This window comes from Amblyomma maculatum, chromosome 3 (genome assembly GCF_055883805.1).
Source record: "Amblyomma maculatum isolate TAMU_Amacu chromosome 3, ASM5588380v1, whole genome shotgun sequence".
Classification (NCBI taxonomy): domain Eukaryota; kingdom Metazoa; phylum Arthropoda; class Arachnida; order Ixodida; family Ixodidae; genus Amblyomma; species Amblyomma maculatum.
Window position 1 is genome coordinate 154,349,003 of NC_139346.1, and position 13,377 is coordinate 154,362,379.

The window sequence follows — 13,377 nt, forward strand, 5'->3', positions numbered from 1 at the left end:
ATACGTACAGCCTGGGTTGCATCCAGCCCAGGCTGGATTCCGTCCGAATATGGGCACGCATGATTGCCTTTGGCTGCTCCGCAGGGTAATCAACCGCAGGTCTCGCAAACAGACACCAGATTACGTCCTCGCGGTTGATATGCGCAAAGCATTCGACAATGTAAACCAACAGGTAATCCTACAAGAATTAGCAAAAAGATATCCCAGCCAAAAAGCATACAATTGGATATGCAGCTTCCTTCAAAGTAGACCTATTAGGCTTCATGGCAAAGCTTCGGGATGGAGCCCCAGAACCTATTACTTGGATAGGGGCGTGCCCCAGGGCTCTATCCTCGGGCCTTTGCTTTTTAACTTGGCCATGACCCGCGTAGCAGAAGCGCTCGAGCGAGACACTTCGGCCCGCTTCACCATCTACGCAGATGATGTCACCATATGGACAGAAGCAGTGGATTACCCAAATGAAGAAGTCATGCAGACGGAGCTCCAAGCAGCAATCTTCAGCCTCACTGACAGCTTGGAAACATTGGGGCTACAGCTCTCACCTGAAAAGACACAACTCATAAGCATAGACGGCAAGAATTCTACAAACGCCAAAAAGCAGATTACACTGCATCTTGGACAACACAACATCACGTCTGCAAATGGGCAGACAAAAATCTTGGGGGCACAGATTTCTAGTTGCAACAGTCCTCGTAAATGGATTCGTACATTGCAACGTAACTGGACCCCGATGTTGCATATGATTCGCCGGATTTCAAACAAATACGGTGGAGCCCGGCAAAAATCGTGCCAAACACTGTCTAGAGCGGTTGCTGTAGGCAGGATTCTGTACGGGGCACCTGTCTATGAGTTTTCTAATCGCGACGTTAAAGACATCGAAAAGCTACACAGGGCCACTCTTCGCACCATTACTGGGCTTCCTAAGCACACGAAAAATGAAGAGCTGCTTAAAATGGTCAGCATACCACCCAGACAAGACATTATAAGAGAAGCAAAAATAAGAATGCGATCCCGACTGGAAAACACGACCCAAGGGCAGCAGATCATGGCATGGGACAACCGAATCAACATTGCTCCGAGGCCCCTGGGGACAGACACTTCACCCCCGTGGGAGGCGCCGGTAATCGCGCTAAGGCCACAACGACCTATTAGTAGGCGGAAAGGGGTAGCTAGGCACCTTTTAGCACAGAGAACTGCCCTCACAAGACCACTCAATACAATACACTGACGCTGCAATTAGAAATGAAAGGGTGAGTGTGGCATGGGTGTGTGTGCCAGCGCCTCAGCACAACGGACAGCACACGTGCCACCTACCTGGAGGAACAATTTTACACTCCGAGTTGCTTGCCATATGGAGAGCCATAAATACTATTACGACCGCTGCAGCCAGAAAAGATAACTTCAATGGTTATCGAATTTTAACCAAATCATATGCAGCGATTGCAGAGCTGACGGCACCAACTACAGACGACGCAGTGGCCAAGGACATCAGAAAGAGGCTGAAGGGAATGCGGGAAGTTGGAATAGAAATTCAAATTATATGGGACATACCGGGACATACTGGCACGGACGGGGGAAACGCAGCCGCGCAAGCGGCCGCCGCGCAAGCGGGTGGGCTTGCTGAAACGTACAATGCCCCACACCACAACTCCATGCCTAAACCGATAGACTTAAATCGTTACCAAACAATGCTCACTAAACGCTCCCCTGGCAGATCGATGATGCACTATGTACGCACCAAAATAAAATACGACAGTAAGCTTAGATTACATGAAGCGACACCAACGCCGGTGTTTGAGGACACGAAAGGGCTCACTCGACCACAGGAAATATTTCTCAACAAAGTAATAACAAACGCTGCTTACACACCGCACATACTTGACAAGTGGTTTCTCCGAAGACACGAAACACTCAAACACAACATATGCACGCACTGTCAGGAACAGTGTACAGCAGACCTAGAACATCTTATATGGCAATGTCCATCGTTATCACAAGGAAGAAACAAAATTACGCATATTCCACACGACGACATGCCCACATTAGCAGGTCAGGTTATATCAAGCGCCGAAATACAACACTCCATTGCTACATACGGCAGTGAGAGCGGCCTGCTTCGAGTAGTGTGAGAGAGGTCGACTTAGAGCGCGAAGATCGGCCGCATGGCAAGCAACAAGCAACAGCTTGAAGAACCGTTAAGACGAAGTTACACTCCCATCCCTCCTAACTCCCCAAGAACCCAAACAGCGGCCGAGAGCCATCCCTTCCTTTCAATAAAGGCTTCATTCATTCATTCATTTGGATAATATTCGGCCGATTTCTCCAACTTCAAATCTAGTGAAACTTATTGAACGCATAGTTCACCTGCGCCTCACAAACCATGTTATGACCCCGAATGCATTTAGTGAAGCACAAATTGAGTTTCGTCAAGGGTGCGCGATTTGGACGGCTCATACAGATTTAGAGTAGAATTAGGCTAACAATGAAGAAGAAAGAAGTGTCGGCATTGGTTACTTTGGATATCGCCAAAGCATATGACAGTGTAGAACACTCTATAACGTTGCATAAGATAAACGAAATCAGGCCACCTTTTTACATTTTTGCATGGCTAAAAGAATTCTTGAGGAATAGGAAATTTTTTTTGCACTAGAGGTTCTTTAACTTCTGAAACTTATTACCAAACTAGAGGCGTGCCTCAGGGATCGGTGCTATCTCCATTGCTATTTAATATATTAATGAGAGATATTCCTGTTCATTCAAATATGAAAGTGTACGTGTATGCGGATGATATTGCCTTTTTCTCTTCTGCACGAGATGTGCATTCTTAATACCAGTTATTGCAAGCCTACTTGAATGCCCTTGAAGTTTGGCTGGGTAATTAGAATAATTAATTCTTAACATGAAGAAATACTCAGTATTTGTTTTCCCACCGGCACACCCTCTATCTATCTCCCTTGCGTATTGCGGTTTACAAATACCGCAGGTTGAATCCCTAAAGTACTTGGATCTGTTATACCACTCCCAATTAGACTGGCGGCCTCATATCAAAAGTAATTGCCTGAAAGGTGAGCGAGCCCTTGGTCGCCTTATTCGAATTAGCCATAAAAAATTCGGTATGCGCAGAGGTACTCTTTTGTTTCTCTATAAAACTTATGGGAGACCAATTCTGGAGTTCGGCTGTGTTCTTTTCTCGGGAAGTCCTAAATACAAACTACGACCTTTGTTGCTACTGGAGAGGCGCGCTTTACAACTATGTTTGGGGTTGGCAATATCAGTTTCAAATGCAGCTCTCTATTTAGAGGCCCGTGTACGTGACTTGAACTCTCGATTTGAGCTCCTCACTATGCGAACCTTTTTCCGAGCACTGGAACCTCTGTCTGGAGTGGATTCTTCTATTTTTATTGCACACCAAGCTCCCTTTCTAGATTATCATTGGCCGCAATATAAGCAACCACAATTTATATTTACTCAGTCCTTGTTGTCCAAAATTGCAGTTTCGCTTATGTTAGTAAGACGTGTTGGCAATGTTGAAGCTACTTCTGCACTGTGTTTTGACCAGTCGTTGCCATCTAATGCAAAACACTTGACTACCACTGTAATAAATGGGCACCTTGAAGATTATCTATTACAGTATCCACGACACGTAGCTATTTTCACAGATGCCTCACAACGGAATGAAAAAAACAGCAATAGGTATTTATTCCCAGGCACTCGATTGGAGTTTTTCTGTACGGATCCCTGATTACACACTAATAATTACTGCTGAATTGCTTGCAATTGGTTTGGCCCTTCATAAAGGTCCCGGTAACGTTACTCACGTAATCATACTCTCTGACTGCCTGTCAGTTTAAGCAGTATTAGAAAGTCCGAAAATGCGTCTTTTGAAATAAACCCTGATGTTTTTCCTTCCGTTACATTTACAGGAAGTACGTTTTCAGTGGGTTCCGGGACACTGCGGCATCGATTCTAATAGAATGGCGGATTATTTAGCAAATTCAGTTCTCAATGGGCCTGTTGCCGATGTTGTACCCAATATTATCTTGCTAAATATATCCCGTTTTGAACGATTTCAAACGTTAAACTCCTTGAGCCATGAGCCACTCCTTGCGATCACGCATTTTAACCATTAAAATTTACATTCGAATGTCCGATGTTGTACCTAGAGGCGATGGGTCTCCATGACGCTTATGCGTTGCAGAATTCCTTGCCTCATTCTCTATTTATGTCGCTCTGGATTCACGCCGTCGAATCTTTGTGCGTCATGTGATGACGTGGAAACAATTGAACATTACACCCTCTCCTGCCGCAGGTATGCTACTCAGAGAAGTCCCTAAAACCGGTGTATGAGTTACTTCACAATTATAATATTGCTACTGGAACACTTGTGTGTTAGCGCTGATCTGTCTGAATTTAACTGTTTTTTTCTTTTTATTACTATTTTTATAATTTTACAATTTTAATCCTTTTTTCATTGTTTTCTATTACTATCGCCTCAAAATTTCAAATTATTTCAGCAACAATAACTCCTAATTAATGGGTTATCTATCATACAGTCAAATCGACATTATCAATTATATTATGTCACCTATAATGAATTCTGGCCAGTCCCCCACTGTGGGTATGTGCCATTCTTACGAAAGAGAAGACAAAGAAGAAGAAGAAGAAGAGTGTGTTGTGTTTTTGCACGAGGCGCGATTGGTGGTGGTAGTGAAAATCATTTATTACATTTATAAGAGAGGTTGTTTGGGAAGCCGCTCCTAGTGGGGCGCTCCCCTTACAATGCTAGTGGGGTTCTTTATTCCGGGACCACATTGGTCTGGGCCGCCACTCGAGCTCGTCGGTCAGGTATGTCCAGGCCGCCGAGCAGGGCCGCCTCCCAGTCCTCTTGAGTAGGGGGAAGGAGTTATGGGTAAAAGAAAAGTATTTAGCTGGCATTCGCAGACCCCGTCGAAGGTGTCAGCCACCTCTCCACAGAAGGGGCAGAGTCCAGAAAAGGAAGGGTCGAAATGTTTGAGTACTGCAGGGCACAGTAGAGTATTAGTAAATATTCTGAGGAATATTCTTCCGCCCGCTTTCCCCTAGCCCCTTAAAACCAGCCGAATACTGACAGTGCGAGTCCCGGTAATAAGCAGATATGCCTTGAAAAGTTAATAGAGTATATGTGTGTGTTGTTTTGAATATACTGAATAAAGATTATTATTTGGTTTGGTTTGGTTTTGTGGGATTTAACTTCCCAAAGTGACTCAGGCTATGAGAGACGCCGTAGTGGAGGACTCCGGAAATTTCGACCACCTGGGGTTCTTTAACGTGCACTGACATCGCACAGCACACGGGCACCTTGCTTTTCGCCTCCATCGAAGAGCGGCCGCCGAGGCCGGGATTCGATCACGCATCCTTGGGAACAGTAGTCGAGCGCCGTAACCACTGCGCCACCCCGGCGGGGCCAATTATTATTATTATTATTATTATTATTATTATTATTATTATTATTATTATTATTATTATTATTATTATTATTATTATTATTATTATTATTATTATTATTATTATTATTATTATTATTATTATTATTATCTAGATCGGTAGAGTCTACGTCGGGGGCCCGTTAAGTGAGTGCGCGGGCGATCGAGCTAGGAGCCTCATTCTCTGTGAGCAATCGGATCTTGGGATCCTGGTCCTGAGCCGCTTTCCGAAATATTCGTTGTGATGTAGGCGTTATCCAGCCCAGCTCATAATTCTGACAGGCCCTTCGCGAGTCGGAGAAGATGAATTTAGATTCAGGGTAGGAGGCAGCCAGGACAATTTCTACCTCCTCCGCGTGGGTTGCGCTAGGGGCCTTAAATGTGAGGCCGTCCAACTGTCTTTTCTCGTGAACAATTGCAGCTGTGTACCATCCTCCTCTGGAATTGTGAGGACCCCGCAACGTCCACATAGATTAGCCTATAGCTCTCGTTGCCTGACCAGGGAAGCTGATGTGTCTGTTCTGCGCGGTTTCGAAACAGTGACGTTAATGATTTTTGCGACAAAGCTGTGGCGAGGCGCAGATGATACTGACGCATGCGCAGTAGCTATAACTTGAGCAGATGAATGACCTTGGAGATGGCCATGAGGTTGGCATGGGGGAAAGTACAGCTTACGCTTTGAAATCATACAAAAGAAAACCAAAACAAACTAGCGAGCCAGAGCAGTCTCGTACGTATATACCTTCATCTTGCATTGTGCACTAAGAATTAGCACCAAAAAAGACAACCACACACAGCCTGGATGACGAGACAAAACACAACACAATCTTATATATTCGACTAATTTTGCTGCTCTAGAAATAAAGGCGAATTTGCTATAACATTTCAATGATGAGGTACCAAGGGTCCTTAATTCCACTTATTAACGCACATCTCTCAAACCTAGCCGCAGTGCGTATAGGAGAAGGCTACGATTAGGGGACCTTTTTTTTTTTTTTTTTTTTTTTTTTTGTTGCCCTCGTTCAATCAATCAATCAAAGTGATCTTTATTTGTAGGAAACGAAATACATAAAGAATATTTGGACCGATAGCCGGGGGGCTAGTAGACGGTCCAGTACAGAATAAACTTGGTCAGGCAGCCGTAATGAGCGCATACAAACACACACACACACAAACATACAAAAAAAAAAACGACTCAAACAGACAAGCAAAAAGAATCAACAGGCACGGAGAAAAATACTTTTCAGCAAGCAATTCATAGGCAATTAATACAAAACGCAAGCGCACACACACAAAAAAAAAATGGGGGGGGGGGGGGGGGGGGGGGGGAGGGGATCATAACTCTCCTTGGCTGTTAAGATGTTTGGCGCGCTTTCGGTTTTATTCGCCCAATAAATCCATTTTACCCAATAACGCTTTTCGGTGATAAGGCGCCGCACTTACCAAAAACGGATTCTCAGCAGAAAAATGCAGGTGCATCTTATTTCTTGTGCCTTGATGATTATGCCTCCTAAATTTTGACTGCGACTGAGCACTTTCGCATAATGTGCTTCGTGGCCTTCATCTGTCCACGCGAGGGTCCAAGATCAGCTAAAGGAAGAAGGAAAAGAAGAAAAAAAGAAGACGGAACCCTGGTCAATCTCTCTTCGTGGGTATTGCCATTTACTAAAGAAGAAGAAGAAGAAGAAGAAGAAGAAGAAGAAGAAGAAGAAGAAGAAGAAGAAGAAGAAGAAGAAGAAGAAGAAGAAGAAGAAGAAGAAGAAGAAGAAGAAGAAGAAGAAGAAGAAGAAGAAGAAGAAGAAGAAGAAGAAGAAGAAGAAGAAGAAGAAGAAGAAGAAGAAGAAGAAGAAGAAGAAGAAGAAGAAGCGTCATCTATGATAATTAGGATGGCAATCAAGAGGAGAGAAGTCTCGGCATTGGTCACTTTGGAATTCGCCATAACATATGACAGTGCAGAACACTATACCGTTGAATAAATAGACGAAGTTAGGTCACCTCTTTACATTTTTGCACGGCTAAAACAATTCTAAAGCTATAAAAAAATTTTCTGCACTACAGGCTCTTTTACCTCAGAAACTTATTACCAAACTAGAGGTGTGCCTCAGTGATCTGTGCAGTCCCCATTGCTTTTTAATATCCTAATATAATTATTATTAGGATGAACATATAGTGTATGTGTATGCGAATGATATTGCCTTTCTCTCCTCTGCGAAATATGTTCATTTTTTATACAAGGTATTGGAAGCCAATTTGAATGCCCTTGAAGTTTGCCTGGGTAAGTTAAAATTAATTCTTAACGTGAAGAAATCCTCAGTACTTGTTTTCCCACCGGCACATCCTCTTTGCATCTCCCTGGTGTATTGTCGTTCGCAACTCCAACATGTTCAATCCTTAAAGTACTTGGTCCTGCTTTACCACTACCAATTAGACTGGTGGCCTCATATCAAAAGCAATTGCCTGAAAGGTGAGCGAGCCCTTAACCGACTAATTAGCATTAGCCATAAGAAATTTGGTGTGCGCAGATATACTCTTTTGTTTCTTATTAAACTTATGTGAGACCAATGCTGGAATTCGGTTGTGGTCTTTTCTCTGGAAGTCCTAGGTATAAAATAAGACCTTTGTTGCTTTTGGAGGGGCGCGCTTTACGGCTATAGTGCGGGTTTACCAAAATCAGTTTCAAATGCAGTACTCTATTTAGAGGCCCATGTACGAGACTTGAACTCTCGGTTCGAGCTTCTCACTATGCGAACGTTTTTACAAGCACTTGGACCTTTGCTTGGAGTGGCTTCTCTCATTTTTATTACACACCAAGCTCAGTTTCTAGAGTATCATTGGCCGCAGTATAAGCAACCACAATTTGTATTTACTCAGTCCTTGCTGTTCCAAATTGCAGTTTCGCTTAATTCAGTAAGATGTGTTGGTAATATTCAAGTTGCTACTGGACTGTTCTTTGACCAGTCGTTGCCATCTAACGCAAAGCACTTGACAACTACTGTAATAAATTGCCACTTTGAAGATTATCTATCTCAGTATCCACGACACGCAGCTAATTTCACAGATGCCTCCCAACAAGGTAAAAAAAAGCAGCTATAGGTATTTATTCCCAGGCCCTTGACTGAAGTTTCTCTGTGCGGATCCCAGATTTCACACCAGTATTTATTGCCGAATTGCTTGCAACTGGTTTGGCTCTTCAAAACGTTCCTTGTAATATTACTCATGTAATCATACTCTCTCACTGCCTGTCAGTCTTCGCAGCAATGGAAAGCCCAAAGATGCGTCTTTTGAAGCAAACCCCTATATGTTTCCTTCTCTCACATATACAGGAAGCGCGTTTTCAGTCGGTTCCGGGGCACTGCGGCATTATTTCCAATATATGGCTGATTTCTTAGCGAGTTAAGCTCTCAATGGGCCTACTGCTGGTGGTATCGAAGATTATTTTGCTGAATATAGCTCGTTTTGAACGGTTTCAATTATTGCACTCCTTGAGCCATGAGCCATTTCGTGCGACTACAAGTTTTGAACATTTAAATTTCCATGGGAATATCCGGTATGGTAACTCGCGGCAGTGTGAGGTCTTTTTGACGGTCGTGTGTTGTAGAATTCCTTATCTTTATTTACGTCGCTCTGGATTCACGCCGTCGAAGTGTCATGTGGTGACATGGAAACAATTGAACATTATATGCTCCACTGCCGCAGGTTTGCTGCTCAGAGGAGAAATCATTTAGAAATTTCACTTGCTTGCCTTGGACTGCCATTTACAGTTCTTGTCCTCCTCTCCTTTCGTGAAACCGTTAAAGGGCATACCTTAAAACCGATCTGTGAGTTACTCCATAACAATAATATTGCTACAGGAGGATTTGTTTGTTACCGCTGCTCTCTATGGATTATATTTACAAAATTATATTACACTTTATAAATATCCTTCCTTCATATAATACTATTTCTATCTCTTCAAAATTTATCCAAATTGTTTTAGCAACACAAATTCCTAATTAATAAGTTACATACATACATACATACATACATACATACATACATACATACATACATACATACATACATACATACATACATACATACATACATACATACATACATACATACATACATACATACGTACGTACGTACGTACGTACATACGTACGTACGTACGTACATACATACATACATACATACATACATACATACATACATACATACATACATACATACATACATACATACATACATACATACATACATACATACATACATACATACATACATACATACATACATACATACATACATACATAGTTTTATTACCATTCATGAATACAGCGTGCATTCTCGTGCCCGCAGAAGCGCAGGAGCGCTTGTGGGCGGGCCACTGCAATCGACGGGCGCGTGCTCCACGCCAAAATAAACGATAATAAACTAAAGGTACATTATACAACACAGTACATGGCAAAAACACTTTCACATAGCATGCTGTGTAGTTTGACTAAACAACAATTTTTTTTTTGCTTCTCGTTTAACTTGAACAAGAGAAGTCAATTGTAGAATTTCATTTAGCAATCTATTAAAGTGATAGGGAACGGAATTAGCAGGACACCTTTTTCTGTAATTAGTGTACACCTTTGGCAGTTTAAAACGTTCGTTTCTGCGAAACACTCTAGGCCTATCCTGAGGGAGCTTGAATTGAATTTTTGAATTTTGAATTTCAATTTTCAGTTAGAATTTCAAGTTAATCAGTCTAAATCGACATTATGAATTGTATTCTTACACATGCAATGAACGCTGGCCAATTCCTCACTGTAGGTATGTGCCATATGCACCGAGGGTGAAGAAGAAGAAGAAGAAGAAGAAGAAGAAGAAGAAGAAGAAGAAGAAGAAGAAGAAGAAGAAGAAGAAGAAGAAGAAGAAGAAGAAGAAGAAGAAGAAGAAGAAGAAGAAGAAGAAGAAGAAGAAGAAGAAGAAGAAGAAGAAGAAGAAGAAGAAGAAGAAGAAGAAGAAAGAAGAAGAAAGAAGAAGAAGAAGAAGAAGAAGAAGAAGAAGAAGAAGAAGAAGAAGAAGAAGAAGAAGAAGAAGAAGAAGAAGAAGAAGAAGAAGAAGAAGAAGAAGAAGAAGCGTCTATGATGGTGGTGGTTGGGGCTCACATCGCAGCTTCTGTACGCCGCGTCGTCACCAGGCGGCAATCCCAGGCCCGGTGGCATCGCGACGGGATGCAGTTAGGACGCCGAGCTGCAGACGCTGGTGAACCTCCCAGCGATGCCCGACGACCGCGCGGGTCTTTACGTGATCGTTGCCGGGGTGGCCGTTTCCATCCGGGGATGCGCTTGCGTCCTGACCTATTCGTTCACCAACAGCAGCGGGACAAAGCGAAACGACGAGCATATGCGAAGTTACATAGCGTCCCGGAACAAGTGGACCGGCCAGCACGGCAAATGGCGCCAGGATAACGCTTGCTCGGCTACCCTTAATGCCGCAGTGACGTCACCCTCGGAACATCACAACGAGCAAAGGGTGGACAGGGTGGCGCTGAACGGATGTGACCTCTCCGTGGGCCACAACGCCGACGACGCGCAACGTGGGCCACCCGGTGACGAAGCGCTCCATCATGGCGGCCAAGTTAGTGTGGAAATGGCGACCTTTGCTAGACTTTAGTGAACCCTCCGGCTTTTCTGGAACATCACGTGCCATTATTAGACTGTCGGACATGAGCAATTCACTTAGTACAAGTGCGAGAAGCCAAAGAGTGCGCTTGTAGTAACTAGCTAGCAACGAAACGGGGAGATTGTGTTCGAGACGGTTTAAGTTCCTGTGCAGATAATAGTATAAATATAGCCACCCGAAGGAGGGCGCCCATCCATGTATTCAATCGTTCTTTGTCGCGTAGTTTTACCAGCACAGTATGAACCACGAAATTATGTAGAGTTTTACCAAAACAACCTCGGATACGTTCGTTAATAAACAAGCTTCTTATTTTTGTGCGGCCTTGACAACAGTTGAATTTCTCTCCTGTTATATGCTTTGGATAAAATGTGACTTACCAGAAGTTCAACTGATAACTTGCGACGAAATTGCGAAAGAAATTACGGTCGGCTCCTCGTATTTAAACCGTACCAAAATGCGCAGAGAGACGAGATAAACAAGAGAAAGATGGTGAAAAAGTGACTGGAGCGTAAATATGCTTAATAAGAGGCTGGTGAAGAACAGAAAAACAAGCTTGCATTTAAAAAGGAGAAAAAAAATGGTAACAGGGAAAGGGGAAATGCGCGTATAGATATTTAAACTGGTGAAACAAAAATTTGAATAAGAAAAACAAACAAAAAGGAACCAAGAACAAAATAGGTCTCTCCAGAATTGATAAACAGCACCGTTAAAGTTCCCAGTCGGCAGAGTTTTGAAAACGGAAGCATCAAGCGTCAGGCTGTGGTTGGCCACCGGCGTGAAAATAATGCCAAGGAAAACACTTGAATCCAATCAAACCAATTGCAAGCGATCTCAAAGCGACTGAGTGAAAGCGATCAGACTCACCAGTACTGAAAAAAGAGCCTGTAGAAGAGCAGTTCTTAAGGGGTTTGCATCTTTCCCGCAAGGCAGCCTTGATTGACGCCGAAAGAGCAAAACGAGCAATATCCAGGGCCCGTCACTGCATATGAATACGATATCTTCGTTTCTGTCAGCCTAACAGCCATGCCTGCAGAGGTGAAGGTTGCACTTCCATCCCGTAATTTGTTGTTATCAGGGGACGTACATGGCTGTTATAGGTTTAGAGCCCAGATGGCATTTTGCGCGTCCTGAAGGTTTCTTTTTTGGTTCCGTATAACTCTTATTGGAAGACCAGCTGCCGCTTATCTTTGAAAGCGAGCAGAGTGATCCAAAAAACAACGCGAACAAACGGGGAGGAAAGGAAGAAACCTTTCGTCCCCGTTTGTTTGCGCTGTTGTTTGGATGATGTATCACCAACTCGCCCGCTTAACTATCCTGTTGAGCAGAGTGAGCGACTAAGAAATACTAAGCGGTAGACGTTGGTGTTTACTCACCTTAAACTGCCATTTTTAATATTGTGGTTGATGGCCTTTTATTCGTTCTGCTATTACGTTATTCGCTTTTTGTTAAACTATTGTTCTAACCGTGAATTCGAAAAGCAGCGGCGAAGAGACGCGACAGGAAAGGGACAGGGCGAAGGATGTTCCTTGCACATTAGTTTTGTAATTGAGGGTTGCTTGCATTGCAACAGTCGAATTACTCGGTAATAGCGCCTGAGGCAAGGGGGGTGCATGATAAAGGGTGCATGATAAAAAGTGCTAGAGCAGTTTTTATCATGCACTGTTTCACGTGTGTGGCCGATGAAGCAAATCGCCGCTGCTTAAAGAGCGCCATCATGAAACAGTGTTAGTGTTTCATCAACCTGTGTGTAACGCTGCACTCGGAGCGATATGAGTCATTTAGTGGCAAAAGATGTTGGAAATATTGGTGGAAGGGAGTGGAGGCGGTATCCATGCAGTGTGCAAGAGTGCGCAGATTTTCTATGTTTTATTCTTGTGAGATGAAAGGTAAGTAGCTAAACTAAAATTCAGAAACGTCGTGAAGTAATGCCGCACCCTGTAAGGTTGAACGCCGAAAGCCGGAACAGTACTGGATACGGCGTCAAGGCATTTCGAGGCGTGGTTTCTACGTGATATCCGGAAACTAAAATAATCATCTTCGTTCTTATGCATTGCTAGCTAACGTCGGTTTTAAGCATTACACAACCGCTGTGTAGCGCTTTCCTCTCACATAGCGTGGTCCCTTCTTGACGATACACCCGCATTGTGGAATGAGAGATGCAACCAATAAATTAAAAAGAGTACTCATAATGGAGATTATTACAGCATCTAACTTATCGGACTCTTCGAAAGGAGGGAGCGCCATCATGAACCTGTGCTAT